Source organism: Cnephaeus nilssonii (assembly GCF_951640355.1).
Source record: "Cnephaeus nilssonii genome assembly, chromosome: 9".
Lineage (NCBI taxonomy): Eukaryota > Metazoa > Chordata > Mammalia > Chiroptera > Vespertilionidae > Cnephaeus > Cnephaeus nilssonii.
This window is the reverse complement of record NC_137080.1, coordinates 30,798,659-30,816,018: the sequence shown is the minus strand read 5'-3', so window position 1 is coordinate 30,816,018 and position 17,360 is coordinate 30,798,659.

Here is a 17,360-nt window from a genome sequence, read left to right as displayed (position 1 = left end):
CCCGGATTGCTGGCACCATTTGGGGGCTCAGCCCATCTGGTCTCCAGATATAAATTTATAATCCCTCACCACTTTTGGCCTCATGTGTACGTCCTTCAGCAACCCTAACAATTACCTGTGTTTATTTTCTTTCAAAACCATCTAGTTTATGTTTACCCCATCCCTAATTTTGTCCTCAGACCTGCAAAGGCACTTCTGTCCCTTGTCACCCAGCTTCTGACAATCCAGTAAGTGCTGCATCCAGTTATTTTCCCGGACTCTTCATAAAGATTTTCATTGACTAAGATGAGAGCATTATGTACTGCCTGTTGATGATGTTAAATATATTTTCCGCCCTAACTGGTTTGGCTCAGTGGATAGAGGGTCGGCCTGTGGACTGAAAGGTCCCAGGTTCGATTCCAGTCAAAGGCATGTACCTTGGTTGCGGGCACATCCCCAATAGGAGGTGTGCAGGAGGCAGCTGATCGATGTTCCTCTCTCATCGATGTTTCTAACTCTGTATCCCTCTCCCTCTCTGTAAAAAATCAATAGATAGATAGATAGATAGATAGATAGATAGATATAGATAGATATTTTTTCCTTTGTCACAGAACGGTATCTTTGGTAAATGCAAACCTATGTTTTACAAGGGAATGTATTTTGGTATCTGATCTTGCTTTATTATATCAGAATGTTTATAAATGATTAGCTATTAAAAAGCTAAGCATCATTGTGGAATGTTGTAGTAGTAAGTTCTATGTACAATTTTATTGATCATAGTCCCGGGCCTAGTCTAGAAAGAAATCTATCCACTCAGCAGCAGCAATAGATGCAGGCTTAGTGGACTTTGTATAACAGAGTTCTATTTAATTTTGCATCTTACACTTTGTATAAAAGCAAATTGTCGAGGTTGGATTGGATACAGCAGCTGATTTTTTACACTAAATATTGTCTTCAAATGAATGTAAAAGGACTGGTACTGTGTGACTGCTGACCACAGAGATAATGGTCACCTGTGATGAGTTGCCTTGGTTAGGCAGTAGTACCAGTTACTCAGACATTAATCTAATCTAGGATTTGTGCAAGTGTTCTGTAGATGTGATTAAAGTCCATAATCAGCTGGCCTTAAGGGATATTATTCCAGGTGGCCTGGAGGTGGGGAGAAGGGTGGGGGAGGGAGCTTGATTCAATCAGTTGAAAGGCCTTAGGAGCAGAAGTCAAACTCCCCGGAAGAAGCAATTCTTCCTGCTGACTGCAGCTTCTGCTCATGCCTGGGAGTTCCAGCCCCACTTCCTGATGGCCTGCCCTGTTTATTTCGGACATACCTAGCCAGCCCCCCACAATCACATATCAATGTCCTGCAATAAATCCCTTAACATATATATCCTACTGGTTTTGTTTTCTCTGGTTGAACTCTCATACACCACCCTTGGAGAAGCTAATTGGTGATACTGTTTATGCTGCTACTTTTAAATAGCATTGCAATGTTTCTAAGAACTCTAAAAATGTTTAGACATAACCTAAACATGTAAAGAATAATGATTACACACACACACACACAGAGAGAGAGAGAGAGAGAGAGAGAGAGAGAGAGAGAGAGAGAGAGAGAAAGAAAGATAGCTTTTGAAATGAATAGCACTGGTGTTCATTAGCAGCCTCCAATGTGGTATATGCACATTCCAGGAATAGGCAAGGTGTGGAAAAAGATATATTAGAACTGATTTTTAGTGGGGTATTATTTGTAAAAGAGAAATTAAGTTTATCCTTATTTAATATGCAGATCAACACTAACACCTTTATTCCCATCCTCTTAGATAGTAGTCATGAGTTGCCTAGGTAAGTGGAATTGGAGTTACTCATATCCTCTATCAGGCAAAGAAGGTGTGATGAAGAATTTCATCCTTGTTTCAAGATGTCAGTGAGAAGGGACTTATAGCAGCCAGTACAATTTTGATTACCCATGAGAAAGGAATTTTAGAATGCAAATGAGTTCTCAAAGGAGATAGCAAAACTGTGTCTGAAAGATTTTAAGGAAATCTAGGATTTTTTTCAAGTACAAGTGAACTTTAAGGCTCTATTGAGTCCTGTGGTTAAAAAAAGAACAAAAAAACAAAAAACAAAAAAACTATGGTATTTTCCATTTTAGACTCTTTTTTCTTTTTTCCAAAATACATGGTTGTTAAGTTCCAGAATTTCTTTAGCCATGTGAATAACAAACACCAAAAGAGTAGGCTGCTATTTCCTCTTCTAAAAAGTTAGTAGACACAGAAATTGCAACTATTTCTTTCTAAAAATTAATCAAGCATTTCAGTGAATGCAGTAGAAAAGGCATTGCCTTCCCAAGGGTCTGCAGTAAATTCTTGTTGAACTTCATTCGTTGAAATAACTAACAAAACAGAGGCACATCAGAGCAGAGATGTGTGGGTTACTAAAACATTTGCAAACATCCTGTCCACTATAGAGACCTAGTTGATAAACACTGAGAAGTCATTTAAGATTTCTGCTGTAACTGTGCTAAATGTGTTTCATATTTAACATAACTGTTTCTTATTCTTGGATTTGGCTATCAGTACCTAATTGTTACACGGACTGTATTTTGATTAACTTTTATCTCCAAGATTTATTTATTATTCCCTAAAGCTGTTTATTTCTTCTGGACTCCTGTGAATCCAGCTGCCAAGAAAAGTGGTGGCTTTGCCCTGAAATCACATGGCAACTTGAGCGTCAGTTGGTGGATCCCAGAACTAAAGGGACAGTGACCCAGATGAGCAGGTCATCCTGCAAAATAATTACATAGTGTTACCGTGTTTCTCTCATATAAGAGAAAATCATAGGTTGTTTTTCTCTTTAGTTGGAGGCAAATTCAGCCTTAAAAATTACTGATATTCAACAATGAAAACACAACCCAACACAAAAAAAAGGATTTTTTTAGTTGAACTATTTTTATTTTAAAATGAGGATATTAAAAGCATAAGAAATCTAGAAGTTCTATAATATTACTTCCAAAAATTGTCTGTAGTTTCTATCTAAACTAAATGTGTGCCTTCAAAAATGATTATCAGGTAGTCAAGAAAATAGTAGCCATTTTAATCTTCCCTTACTAAGGAATAATTGACAAATATAATTCTATATATTTAAAGTGTACAACATGGTGATTTACACACATTGTGAAATGATTACCAAGATCAGAGTAACACATCCATCCCCTCACATAGTTAAGGTTTTTTTTCTGTGTGTGGTAAGAAGGCTTAAGATCTCAGCAGGTTTCAAGTATACAATACTGTGTTATTAACTATAGTCACCACACTGTACATTAGAGCCTCAGAACTTGGTCATCTTATATGTGAAAGCTTGTACCCTCCGACCTATATCTCCTCTCTGAAAAAGATATACGAGTCGCTGAAAGCACATGAAAAAAAAATGATCAGCATTAGTCACTAGGGAAATGCAAATCAAAAGCATAAGAGGGGTTGCGAAAGGGGAGACAGGGATGAAGAAGCAGAACACTGGGTTTGTAGGGCAGTGAAACCATTCTGTGTGATAATACAAAGGTGGATACATGCTATTAAACATTGTCAAAACCCATAGAGTGAACACTAAGAGTGAACAATAATGTAAGCTATGGACTTTGAATACTGATGGTGTCAATATAGTTTCAGTTGTAACAAATAAACAAATAAGGTTACCACTCTGGTGCAGGATATGGAAAGGGTGGGGCACATAGGAGATATATATATATATGTTATACTTTCTGCTCAATAAAGAGACTCAAAAAGTCAAGTCTACTAAAAAAATACACACACAATGAGAGAGACCATTTCATACCCACTAGATGACTATAATCAAGACAATGGCAAGTTTGGGCAAGGATATGAAAAATTGGAACCCTCATACATTGTTGGTAAAAAGGTAATATAGTCATACAGCCATTTTAGAAAGCATTTTGTCCATTTCTTAAAAAGTTAAACATACAATTAATGGCTATACCACTCCTCTGTGTTTACTAAAAAAAAGAGGAAAGGAAAGACTTGTATGTGAATAGACTGATAGTTCCACAAATTGTTAAATACAGAGTTACCAGGTGACAGAGCAATTCTACTCCTATGCATATACCTGTATGAGCTCAAGCTGTCATAAGAAAATATCACAGATTGGGTGATTTAAACAGCAGAAATTTATTTCTTACAATTCTGGTGGCTAGAGGTCAAAGATCAAGGTGTTGGCCAGTCTGGTTTCTTCCGAGGCCTCTCTCCTTGGCTTGTGGACAACTGCCTTCTCCGTGTCCTCACAGAGTCCCTCCTCTATGTGCATCCAACCCTGGTGTCTCCCTTCTTAAGAAACATCCAATCCTGTAAAGAATTTTTATGAGTTTATTTGAACCCAACTGACAACAATTGCCAGAAAGCAAAATCTCAATCGATTCAGAAAATGCTCTGAAGAATGGTCGTTTTGCAGCTTATTTTATACACTAGAGGCCTGGTGCATGGATTCGTGCACTGGTGGGGTCCCTCGGCCTGGCCTGCAAGGATTGGGCCAAAACTGGCTCTCCGACATCCCCTGAGGGGTCCTAGATTGCGAGAGGGTGCAGGCCAGGCTGAGGGACCCCACTGGTGCACGATTGGGGCCAGAGAGGGATACGCTCCAGGGCGTGTCCGGCCTGTCTCGCCCAGTCCCAATTGGGGCTGATTGGGGCCAGCCAGCCCAGGAGGGACAATGAGAGGTTGACTGGCCAGAGAGGGGCCATAGGAGGGCTCCAGGGCGTGTCCAGCCCGTCCCACCCAGTCTCAATCAGCCGGACCCCAGCAGCAAGCTAACCTACCGGCTGGAGCATCTGCCCCCTGGTGGTCAGTGTGTGTCATAGTGACTGGTCGAATGGTCGGACACTTAGCATAGTAGGCTTTTATTATATAGGATTGGAATCAAAGGAGGAGACATAAGGAGGGTTACATCAAATCTATTGGTGGTAGAAAGCAAAGTGGGGGGCAATCTATGGAATTGGGTAAAATGTAAAACAGAGAGACACATACTTCTCTTACATTGGTGGGTACAGCATAGTTAATGGCATTTAGGGCACATAGAGATGCTATTCTGGAACAAGATAACAATGAGGGGTTCTATGGTCTTGTGCCCTGATGCATGGTATGGTATCTTAACCACAAAAAGAAAATAGACGGGCTTAAGGTGAAGATTGGTCTTTGACAAGGAAGCAATAGGCCTAAAACATGACTTGCTTTTAGGTTAGATTTCTATGTTCAGACCATCCTATGTGGTTACTTTTGATCTCTGAGTTTGTAAGGCCTGCCATACAGGCCTCCCCTGAGCTTGTCAGGTTTAGTATAAGACCCTTTTTAGTCCACAGCACTGTCATTATTGGATTAGGACACCACCCTAAGACTTGTTCTTAGCGTCATTTACAATAGACAAAAGTGGGAACAACTCAAATGTCTATCAAATGATAAAAGATAAACATAAGTTAATATATACTTACAATGAAATACTATTTAGACATAAAAACAAATGAAGTGCTGATACACGCTACAAAGATTAGGACTTTACATAAGAATATCGTGTGGATTAATGAGTTTTAGAAAGATAATAGTGATCTCTGTTTTATGTCTAAGAACTCTATGCATTGTTTAGTTGTTCCAGTCCCACGGCTCTATTCTATTGTCAGTTACAGCCAGCAATGTCAGATGCTACAACATTTTAGATATCAATGAGATTCACAGGCCCCAAGTACAATATTCTCTACAATGTGTGACTGATTTTGAAGACCATCTGTCTCATTTTAATCTGGAACAGGCTCTGCCAAAGCTTTTGCATGCCAAGTGACTTTTTAAAAACACACACACCCATAAAACCGTGCTGTTAAAAACTGTTTTAAAGTATATTTTGTTGAAATATAATTCACATACTGCAAAATCTAGCCATTTAAAGTGTACAATTCAGTGATTTTTAGTATATTCACATAATTGTGCAACCATCAATACAATCTAAGTTTAGAGAATTTTCATCATTCCATAAAGAAACCTTATACCCATTAGCAGTCATTCCACATACCCCAGCTTCTCTCCTAAGCCTAGGTAACCACTAAAGCACCTTTACTCTATATATATGACTGTTCTAGACATTTCATATAAATAGAAGCATACAGTATTTTATTTTACATTTTACTTTATTTTCTCCAAACTCATATCACCATCTGACATACATTCATTGTATACATTTCTCTGTCTTCCTCAATAGAAATAAACTCCATAAAGCTGAAATTTTATTTTGTTTATTGATATACCCAGGATCTGGTAAACAGTACAAACTCAATAGATACTGTTGAAAGGCTAAGATCCCAACTTACCACATTATAGATGGAGCAAGGGTTAGTACAGTTCCCATAGAAATTGCTGGGTTTAAAAAAAAATACATTAAAAGCTTATAATTTATCTCATTTTCCCATAAGGTAGAATTTTAGATACCTATGTATTTTAGTTTTTTGGACTAGTTGCTGCTAATCAAGGCTATACCTTATAATCATGGCTTCAGCTTCAGCTATGACATTTATAAATGATCCCCTAATTTTTATTTATACTTCTTAATTTATTTCCAGCCCCAACCTCTTAATTCTAATATGCCTTTAAAAAGATCCAACAGCACCTAAGCTTAGAGTAAAGCCATCTGCCTTTATCACTAACAAGTTGGTCTCCTTAAAACATTTCTCTCAGCTTCCTCACGTGTTGGGTTAGCTCACCAGCTCTCAACAATATTTTGGTGTATTTTGATCACTTCAGAGAGAGTGAAGATGAAATCAGAATTACATCTAACCCAAACCTTTATTTTCTATACTCTAGCTAAACAGTCTGAAGCTGCATTTGAGTGCAAACAGTAGTCACAAGTGGGAAAAGCCACTAGCTTAGACCGTCTCTAACCATTCTTGCATTAGGGCCCCATGATTCCACCATTCCAAAGCCTTCATCTTCTTCCTCCTGCCTGCTTTCAGATTTCTCTCCCTCTCTCACCACTTATCAAGGTACCAGGCTCTTTATTAACTTTTTTATTCCTCACTCCATACAGAAATTCTGTTAACTTTATGCACAAAATATGTCTCTTAATCATCATTATTCAAATCCACATTTTCATTTCTTCTTATCTCAACTTCCTCCATTTTTCCCACGACCGAAATCTTTCTCAATTAAGCTCCAAACATGATCAATGATTCCTCTTTGCCTGAAGGATAAAGTTTAAATTCTTCTGTTTGGGATTCAAAGTCCTCAAGCTACCCTTCCAACCAATTGGCCGGTGGTATTTCCTATATGCCTCTGCAGCTTCTTTCTCATCCTGAGCTTCCTGGTCTTCTAGCTTCTCATTGGGCTTGGCCCACGGAGAGCCTGACTGGAGGGTGGTCGGAGAATGAATGGTCAGGACAGTTCTCCTCCCAGCGCCCTCCCCGCAGGGCCTATAGGATTAACTGCTTTCCTCTACCAAAGATCACACCTGTCATCCAAGCCTTTCCAAATCTCCAGAACCGTTCCTTCTTCTCTCTTCTTCACCTTCATTCAGGATTTTTCCGTGGTTGATGTTGTTGTACTCTATTCCCAATATTTACAACAATATTTGGCAGATAGTTTTTAATACATATTTGTTCAATGAATGATGTTATGTTTGGAAATTCACCCCATTGAAAAGCAACATTTTAGAACTTAACCAGATTTTTTAAGAAAAAGGAAGAGGTCTCATGAAATAGTATATAGGAGAGGCATTATTACTTAGGAAGAATGAAAACTATGGGGTGTCCCCAAAGAATGTATACATACACTTTGAATCATTATAAAGGCAATGTTTATTAAAATACATTTCACTTTCAAAATTGAGCTATCCACTGTTAAAATGTGTATATATTTTGGGGGGGACACCCTGTATTATGATGCAAAATCATTTCACTCTCTTCTAAAAATAACTCTGATGATTCATTGTAGAGGTTGATGCTTGTCTCAAAAAAATTTTTTCAAGAAATCAGCTAGAAGAATGATTGTTTTATAGCAGACTTTTAAAGATATATATTTTTTAATACTTTTAAAATATTTTAAAAGTATTAATATATATATATATATATATATATATATATATATATATATATATATATATATATATTGTAATGAACCTGACTGCCTAGGCTCCATCTCCTTCTTCAGCTTCAGATTGAATTTACTGAACAAGAAATAAAAGGGGTGAGGTATAAAAAATAAGACTCTTCTAAGAGCTACATTAACATCCTTTGATTTTTTTTACTTTTTGAGTCTTCATATTCTGAAGTACAAATATTAGAAGTTCATATACATCATCTGCCTTTAATGTAATAATGTAAACCAGGAATTCTCTCATTTCTATTGACTTTCTGTATCCTAAGCTAACTTCCGTATCACTATCCCAGCCTGACTGAAAACTGGTGACCTTATCAAAACTTTCTAATAAGAAGCAAAGACCAACAAAAGTTAATTGTACCCCAAATTATTTATTATTGTCATTACTTCTTTTAAGAACTCAGTCATGGAGTTAGAGCAACTTGATTTCAAATCAAGCTCCTGGACTTCTCTGTGTGGTGCTAAGCAAAGTTTTGGGCTTTGGGCTTTCCTCCTGAGTAGAAATGGAGATAATGTTACTTGGTGTTATGGACTAAATTGTGTCCCCCTCAAAATCCATATTTGTCAAAGTCCTAACCCTCCATACCTCAGAATGTGACTGCATTTGGATATAATCTCATTTCTTTAACATGACCCTCTCTTTTTTCTCTCAACCCACTCCCTTCCTTGATCATTAAGCCTCTAGGACATCAGATTCTGGTCAGCATCAAACTGTCTTCAGAACTAAACCTCAGGTCTGTTGACCAGAGGAAGAAAGTTTCAGTCAAGCTAAAGATAACATCTTGTCTTCAGTTCTGTTACCCCAGGCCCATGAAAGCAGAGGGCCCTATGGGCCATATCCTCAAGAAACCAGACAGAACAGTGCCATGGCTGACATCAGTTGATAAAGATCAACTACTCCCTACCCTGGCCCCAACCAATCAGCAGAGCCCAGCACCCCGACTTCTTAGCCAGCATGATGACTATATAACCCATCCCCTGAAAGCCATGGGGCAGCCAGGTCTTTGAGCACTGGCTTACACGTGCTCCAGGCTTGCTGCCATTTCCTCAACTAATAAATCCTGTTTCCTGACTACAAACTCCTCTTAGCATGTGATCAGCTTTGACCCCTTTAGTTAGGTAACAATAAGGTGTTCAAAGAGGTAATTAGGGTATAATGAGGTCTTATGGGTTGGCCCCTAATTCAATATGCCTGGTGTCCATATAAGAGGAGATTAGGACACAGTCATGAGCGTACACAGAGGGAAGACCATGTGAAGACACAGGAAATATGATTTATACACTAAGGAAAGGGTTCTCAAAGGAAGCCAACCCTGCTAACACCTCGCTCTTCAACTGCTAGCCTCCAAAAGTGTGAGAAAATAAATGTATGATGTTTGTTATCCAGTCCGTGGTACTTTGTTATAACAGCCCTAGTAAACAATAGACTTGGCAAAGTTTGTGGGACATTTTTTTTTAAGACTCTACAAGAGAGTCTTTGTACAATTACTTGTATTAGTTTCCTGTGGCTGCTGTAACAAAGTACCACAAGCTCAGTGGTTTAAAACAATAGGAACTGATTCTCTCCCAGTCTCGAGGCCAGAAGCCTGAAATCAGCTTCACTGGGGTGAAACAAGGTGTTGGCAGGGCTGCACTCCCCCTGGAAGCTCGCTGGGAAATTCCCTCCCTTGTCTCTTCCAGCTTCTGAGGCTGCTGGCATTCCTTGGCTTATGGTTGTGTCTCTCCAGTTTCTGCCTCCATGGTCACAGAGCCTTTCCTATCGGTGTCAAATCTCCCTGCACCTCTGTTTCATAATGTCACTTGTGATTGCATTTGGGCCCACTCGGTAAATCTGGATAATCTCCCCTTGTCAGGAGCCTTCACTTAATCACTCTTATAAAGACTCTTCTTCCACGTAAGGTAAGCGTTGCAGATTCCGGGGATTAGGACCTGTTATCTTGGGAAGTCATTTTTCAGCCTATTACAGCATCTACCAGAGGGATGTCTTCGCATACTCAGTGAGCACCAGTTGGCGTCCTGTGAACCTGTGAGTTAGTAATGTTTGAGGAACAAGATGCTCAGTGGACATGCGCATTTTGAAATCAGAGAGAGACAAAGAGTGGAAAGGTGAAGCTAAGAATGCTGAGACTTAAATACCATCACAGACTATTTCTAGGGACCTATATTTTGAAATTTAGCTTCCTGTTTTAAAGTTTTAGATTTTGGAACCGTACTGGGTAATTGAAAATGTAAAAAGGAGGCTACAGATCTAGCCATTAAGTGTTGGCAATCTTTAAGGTTCTGGCAAATCTTTGTATTCAGAGTAAGACTTTGCATACTGGAAATTCTGTGGTCTGCCCCAGCTGTCCATCGTCCCGCCTCCGCCAGCACAGGCAAAGGCCAGGAGACGTGACAAGTTAGACTGGCTGATGTCTGTGTGAGAAAGCACCCTTGACCTCTGAATCCCTGGTGGCAAAGAGCCCAGAAAAGAAGAGGCCACTCTTGGATTCTCCTTTAACCCTTTTCTGCTACCAGTGGCCTCTTCACTGGAATCAGAAACCACTAAGTGTATCCATGTCCCCATTTGCCCAACACGTGAGCCCCGAACCTTAGGCTCTTTGAGGGCTACCTAAGATGAACCCTCTGGCCACTTTTCACAATGAGGTCAGAGGTCACGGCTCCTGTGCTGCCAGGAAGGTCTGATAATAACAATACCTCCTATTAGTATAGTAGCTTATAATAAAGGGCACTGTGATGCAGATTCTCTTTCCCAGACACTAGGACTGCAAGAGGAAATAAGACACATTTTCAGTCCTTAGGGATCCTTTCAACCCAGTTATTTATGACTCATTCAATCCCTGAACACGGTGAAGGAGATATTATTATACTCATTTGAAGTTGAGTGGTAAAAGCTAATTTTCAAAAAAAGGTACAATTTTTACTTTCATAGGGATTGAGAAATGGACATAGGTTTAAGATATTGTTTACCTCATTCGATGAGGGAAGTAAGCAGATGTTATAGCAGATTCCAAAAAGAAATCAAGAAGCACAGATACATATAGAATAAAGGTATGTTGAAGGGAATTGCAAATGGAGGCAACCCCCATTCCCCATCTCATCCCCCACCCATCCACCCCTGACACACACACACACACACACACACACACACACACACACACACACACTGGGGCCAGGGGTAGAGGGAAGTCAATAAACCTCATTCCAGAATTTGTATGCCCGTCAGTTATTTACAATGTATGGAGTTGTAAAATGGCTCCAATGAAATCAAAATAAAATAACTCGAGGGAGGATGTATGCCCGATGCATAGGATTTCCCAAATAGAGCCTGGGCGTGAATCTTAGATTCTCTAGCACCTCATTCAGAGGTTGGTCCACTCTACCATGTGGCCCCCGCTCCTGAGATACGTACTTCCTTGTTGCCTTGATTAGGTGAAATAAAGTTACCCCTCAACATTGCAAATGATCATAAAAGGGAGACCTGTTAGAGGCTTCCTGCTATTCCCACACAGTCCTGCTTGTCTTAAAATGCTCATTGTAGCTGCCAAAAGCCGAGATGAAGCTGAAGCCGGCCCTTGGGGAGGTTTGCCAGACCTCTCCTCATACCAGGACACGTCTCCTGAAGTGAGCGGCTTCGGAACTCGCTCAAATGGGTCTTGCTTCTCACCTTGGCGGCAATAGCCGCTTGCATTGGAATGAAAAGTAACCCCCTGCTTCCTTCCACATTCAGGCGGGAGGAGCATAAGAGGGTAAATATGTGAACTCAAACAGGGTCTTCAGTCAGGGGCCTGGGAGGGACAGACTCTGGGGAAGAAAATATGCATGCCAGAATAATAAAGTTATAGAGGTTTCCAACAATGTGGCCGCCTATGGTTTTGAACATTCCATACTAGAAATAAATAGAAAGGCACTGCAGCCCCACATCTTGTGTTTGTGTTTTAAATTTTATTTGATTGCGGGGGAGGGGGGAGCATTAACCAAAAAAACAGGGGCGTTAACAAGTTCGCCGTCCACTAATGTCCAAAAAGTGGCGACTGAGAATGAAACGAATCATCATTTCAATGTAGACCGTCTTAGAAATCTAGGACATCGTCTAACCTTGGTCCCTTTGGGCTTTTGACTTGGAAAGGATGCTGTGCCTTTTTTTTTTTTTTTACTTGCCCTATACTCCATGCCTTTAAAAATCTTGTTCATAAGCTAAATGACTTTACAAAACCCACACATATCTTTGCACCAGACAACCAAATGCCACTGCTTTACAAGAGAATTTGCTGTTTTGTTTTTGTTATAATTTTGGTGTTTTTACTTTTTAAAATCTTCCACTTCTTTTTCAATGACATTTTTTCAACTTAAAGATGTTTGGCATGAGTAAAAATAGTGGGGTTTATTCAATAATAAATGTTTTTTTAAATATAGTTTTATTGATTTCAGAGAGGAAGAGAGAGGGAGAGAGAGATAGAAACATCAACGATGAGAGAGAATCGTTGATTGGCTGCCTCCTGCACGCTCCCACTGGGGATGGAACCCCGCAACCCGGGCATGTGCCCTTGACCGGAATCGAAGGCGGACCCTTCAGTCCACAGGGCATTGCTCTATCCCTGATCCAAACCAGCTAGGACAATAAAAAATGTTTTAAGGAATAAGTATGAAGAACCCCAAATTAAGGTCCAAAGCAAGGAAGGATGAAAAATGATGAGAGTAAAAAAAAACAAAAAAACAAGGAAATGGGATTGTAGCTTTAAGGAATTTGTCTTAAGTTATAGTCACACAACAAAGAAAGAAGAGGTTATCTAATTTGGCAAAAAGATAGAAGAATAAACCACTTATTTAAAATAATGCTTGTAGGTTTGTGGAACCACTGTCAGACACTCTTATGATTCAAGTAATTCATATGAATAAAGAATAGGTTAAAAAAATAAAAATTGTCACAAAAGCTTTTAATGCAGTCTATTTAGCAACTATTTCCTAATAATACTTCATGAATACTTGTAATTCTTTAATACCCTGTACCCTTACAACCATCCACTTAAAAAGTCACTAAAGGAGGCAAGCTCTTTGTTGACATTGGAAATGTCCCCAGTCCTGAACAGGACACAATTTGTTCTTTATTAATTGGCCCAGTTCTACATTTCCAGTCCCATTTCAGCCACTGCTATGCACTAAATTGTCCTTCCCCCACCCCCACCACCAATTCATATGTTAGGTCATAACTGCCAGTATCATGATGTTTGGAGATGGAACCTTTAAGAGGAAATTAGGGTTAGATGAGATCATGAGGTTGGGGACCTCATAATGGGATTACTGTCCTTATAAGAAGAGACACAAGAGAGCATTCTCTCTCTCACCCCTTTTCTAACCAAGGAAAGGTCATGTGAGGACATGGTGAGAAGGTGGCTGTCTGCAAGCCAGGAGGAGAGCCCTCACCAGAAACTGAATCAACTAGCACCTTGATCTGGGACTTAGCCTCCAGAACTGTAAGAAATAAATATCTGTTGTTTAAATCACCAGTCTATGGCATTTTGTTATGGTGGGTCAAGCAAACTAAGATGATAGCCCTGACAAAAGTCCCAACACAAGTGGCACTCTTTCTCAAAAAACTTAACTCCTTTTACCTGTGCTTTCTTTTTTTTTTAAAATATATTTTATTGATTTTCCACAGAGAGGAAGGAAGAGGGATAGAGAGTTAGAAACATCGATCAGCTGCCTCTTGCACACCCCCCACTGGGGATGTGCCCGCAACCAAGGTACATGCCCTTGACCGAAATCGAACCTGGGACCCTTGAGTCCGCAGGCCGACGCTCCATCCACGGAGCCAAACCGGTTTCGGCTACCTGTGCTTTCGTAGAACATCCTTCAAAGTTCTTTTTTTTTTTTTTTTTTTTGCTTTGTTTTGTATATGGATATCTAATTTGTCCAACACCACTTGTTGAAAGACTACTTTTTGCCACTAAATTGTCTTTCATCTTTGTGAAAAATTAGTTGTGACATATACGTATATTTCTGAATTCTACTCTGTTTCATTGATCTATTTATCAATCATTCTACAGATACTATATTGCCTTGCTAATTTCACATTTATAATAAATTTTTATGTCTGGTAGTATTCCCTCAACTTTGTTCTTTTTGTTGTTGTTGTTGTTGTTGTTGTTAATTCTCACCTGAGGGTATTTTTCCATTGATTTTTAGGGAGAGTAGAAGAGAGAGGGACAGACAGACAGAAACATCCATGTGAGAGAAACACATCAATTGGTTGCCACCTGCAATGAGCCCCGACCAGGGCCCGGGCCAGAAGGAGCCTTCAACCAATGTACGTGCCCTTGACCGGAATCAAACCCAGGACCCACGCTTTATTCACTGAGCCAAACTAGCTGGGGCTCAACTTTGTTCTTTTTGTTAAAGTCATTTTGGCTGTATTAGACTTTTGCAATCCCATACAAATTGTGCAGTCTACTTGTCAATTTCTATTAAAAAGCTTTCTGGGATTTGTGTGTGTGTGTGTGTGATTGTGTTGAATCTATAAAAATCTTGGTAAGAACTGAAATTTTCATAGTATTAAGTATGCCTACCCATGAATAACATATGGCTTTCATTTATTTAGGTCTTCTTAAATTGCAGCTATGTGTTGTGTTTTCCAGTGTTCAGATTTGCACATATTTTCTCAGATTTGTCCTTAAGTCTCCCATGTATTTGGCGCTATGATAAATGATATTGCACTTTACATTTCTATTTCAAATTGTTTTGTTGGTATGTAGAAATACCACTGATTTCTGTATATTGATTTTGTACCTGCAGCTTTGCTGAACTTGCTTACTAATTCTAGGAGCTGTTTTGAAAATTCCACAAGATATTTTACATAAATGATCATGTTGTGTTCAAATAAAGGTAATTTTACATCTGCTTTTCCAATTTGGATGCTTTTTTTTTTTGTCTTAAAGCATTAACTAGAAGTTCTAGTATAAAGTTGAGTAGAAGTAGTAAGATTGTACATCCTTATCTTTATCCTAAACAGAGAAAAGCATTCAATTTTCATCTTTAAGTTTGATGTTATCTCTAGCTTTTTTGTAGAAGCCTTTAATCAAGTTGAACTTTCCTCCTACTCTGAGTTTTTTAAGAGTTTTTTTCAGAAATAAATGTTGAATGTTGTCAAAATATTTTCCTATGTGTATTGAAATAATAATACAGTATTTCCAATTAATTTGTTGATATGGTGTATTAGTCTGCTAGGACTGCCATAATAAAGTAAGACTAACTGGGTGGCTTAAACAACATACATTTATTTTTCTCATAGTTCTAGAGACTAGAAGTCTTAGATTAAGATTTGTCAGAGTTGGTTTCTTATGAGGGCTGTGAGGAAAGGATCTCCAGGCCTCTCTCCTTCACATCATCTATACAAATTTCTTCTTATAAGGAACCAGTCATATTGGATTAGGGCCCTCCTACCCCAATGACCTCATTTTAACTTAAAGACCCTTATATTCAAATATAGTCACATGTTGAAGTGTGGTGGGTGTTAAAATTTCAACATGTTGAAGGGAACAACTAGTGAAGGAACAAATAGGAAAAAATACAAGTACCACATAATACATGAAGCACCGTAATAGAAGAAATATCCAAATACAGTTTTCAAGGATTAAGAAAGTAGGATATGAACTGGAACCCGGACAATGACTGGGGGTTAAGCAAATTTTGGCAAGGGTTTGGGGAGACAGGAGAATTCTGGGTCAGAAGGAGTAGTATTTGCAAAGGTTTCAGGGGCAAGAGAAATCAGAGAGGTATTTAGCGTTAAGTAGAGTGTTTGGAGGATGAGGGCAGATAATGATGAAAAGTAAGATTGGAGAGGCAAGTAGGACCAGCTCGTGAAGGAGGGACATGTTTGTTGAGCTTTAGTTTCTAAATATTTTCCACATATAAATGGATTGTCATTTATTTTCCACACAAAAAAACAAAACAAAAAAAAACATGCTTAGACAGTGTATTGTCATTTTTATAAAAGATAAATTTAAGCTCAGGCTAAGGGGACTTGCTAACTTTTATTTAATAAATGAGATACTGAATGGTAGGTGCTTGGGGAAGGAATGTTGGTAGCAGGTGTTGTTTTGCCTTTCATTCTGCAACCAAGAAGTTGTTCCTGAGCCAGATTTCCACGCCCTTCGGCACAGCCCATTAGGAAATTCATCCATGCATGGCACTTGTAGGATTTAGACTTTAGAATGATTCCCTAAGGGGTCGTTGGCAGAAATAAAGAGTGACTCATCCGACAGAATTAGGATCATGGAATTCTTGCTTCTATTTTCAAGCGTATTAGATCCGGAGAATTCAAGTTATAATGACACACTTTGTGGGTAAGTTACCTGAGTAAGAATGACAAACCAAATTTTCCCTGGAGTGTAAGTTGTCTAGTCAAAACAACTTGGCAAAGTTAGGACCAAGTTTGTACAATGAGTAGTGTGGTGAGCTGGCTGTCCTCGCCAAATGTGACATATGTCAAGTTAAATCTAGATAAAACACCCTTTTAAGTAATATAAAAACAATATGGACTCTGTCTCAGTCTTTGCATTCACTGCTCATTCGTCCAAGGATTCTTGCTTCAGCCCCATGAAACAATGTTTAAGGCATTGTGAGTAAGTAGCTGCAGGATTCCTGATTTTTGATCAGGCATAATCAATCCATGACTTTGTGTCTTCTCAATACTCCCTAGGTGCCCTCAAATTGAGAGGGATAAAACACTATAGGAAATAACAAATGAAAAAATCTATAAAACAAATATTCAGATTTGTTGAGATTTCTTGTAGTGATCTATACTCCATATCACAGTTCAAATATATCACAGTTCTGCTATTAGCACACTGGTAACCTTCTCATCTAGAAAAGGTTAGGATCGGGGATGCAAAAAGAAATAAAAATCATTCTGTCTTAGAATAAATATCATTGTGTGATTTGCATTTCAATTACACATTAATGGTCATACTGGAACTTTCTCCAAGTTAAGTTAGAAATCTATCTTAAATAACCTTAAGCAAAAAAAAAAAAAGGGGGGGGGGATGGAAGGAATTTATAGTCTTAAGAAATAGGACAGTCCATCTCAGGTGAGCTATGACGAGTTCAGAAGACCAGGCAATGCCACCAGGCTCTCTTCTCCATCACTGCCTATGCTTGCCTTTGCATTATCCTCCTTCTTAGCCAGGCTCTGCCAAAGGGATGGCAAAGATGGTGCCTGGCTACCCTTGGTTCTCGTATCCATATGGCTGC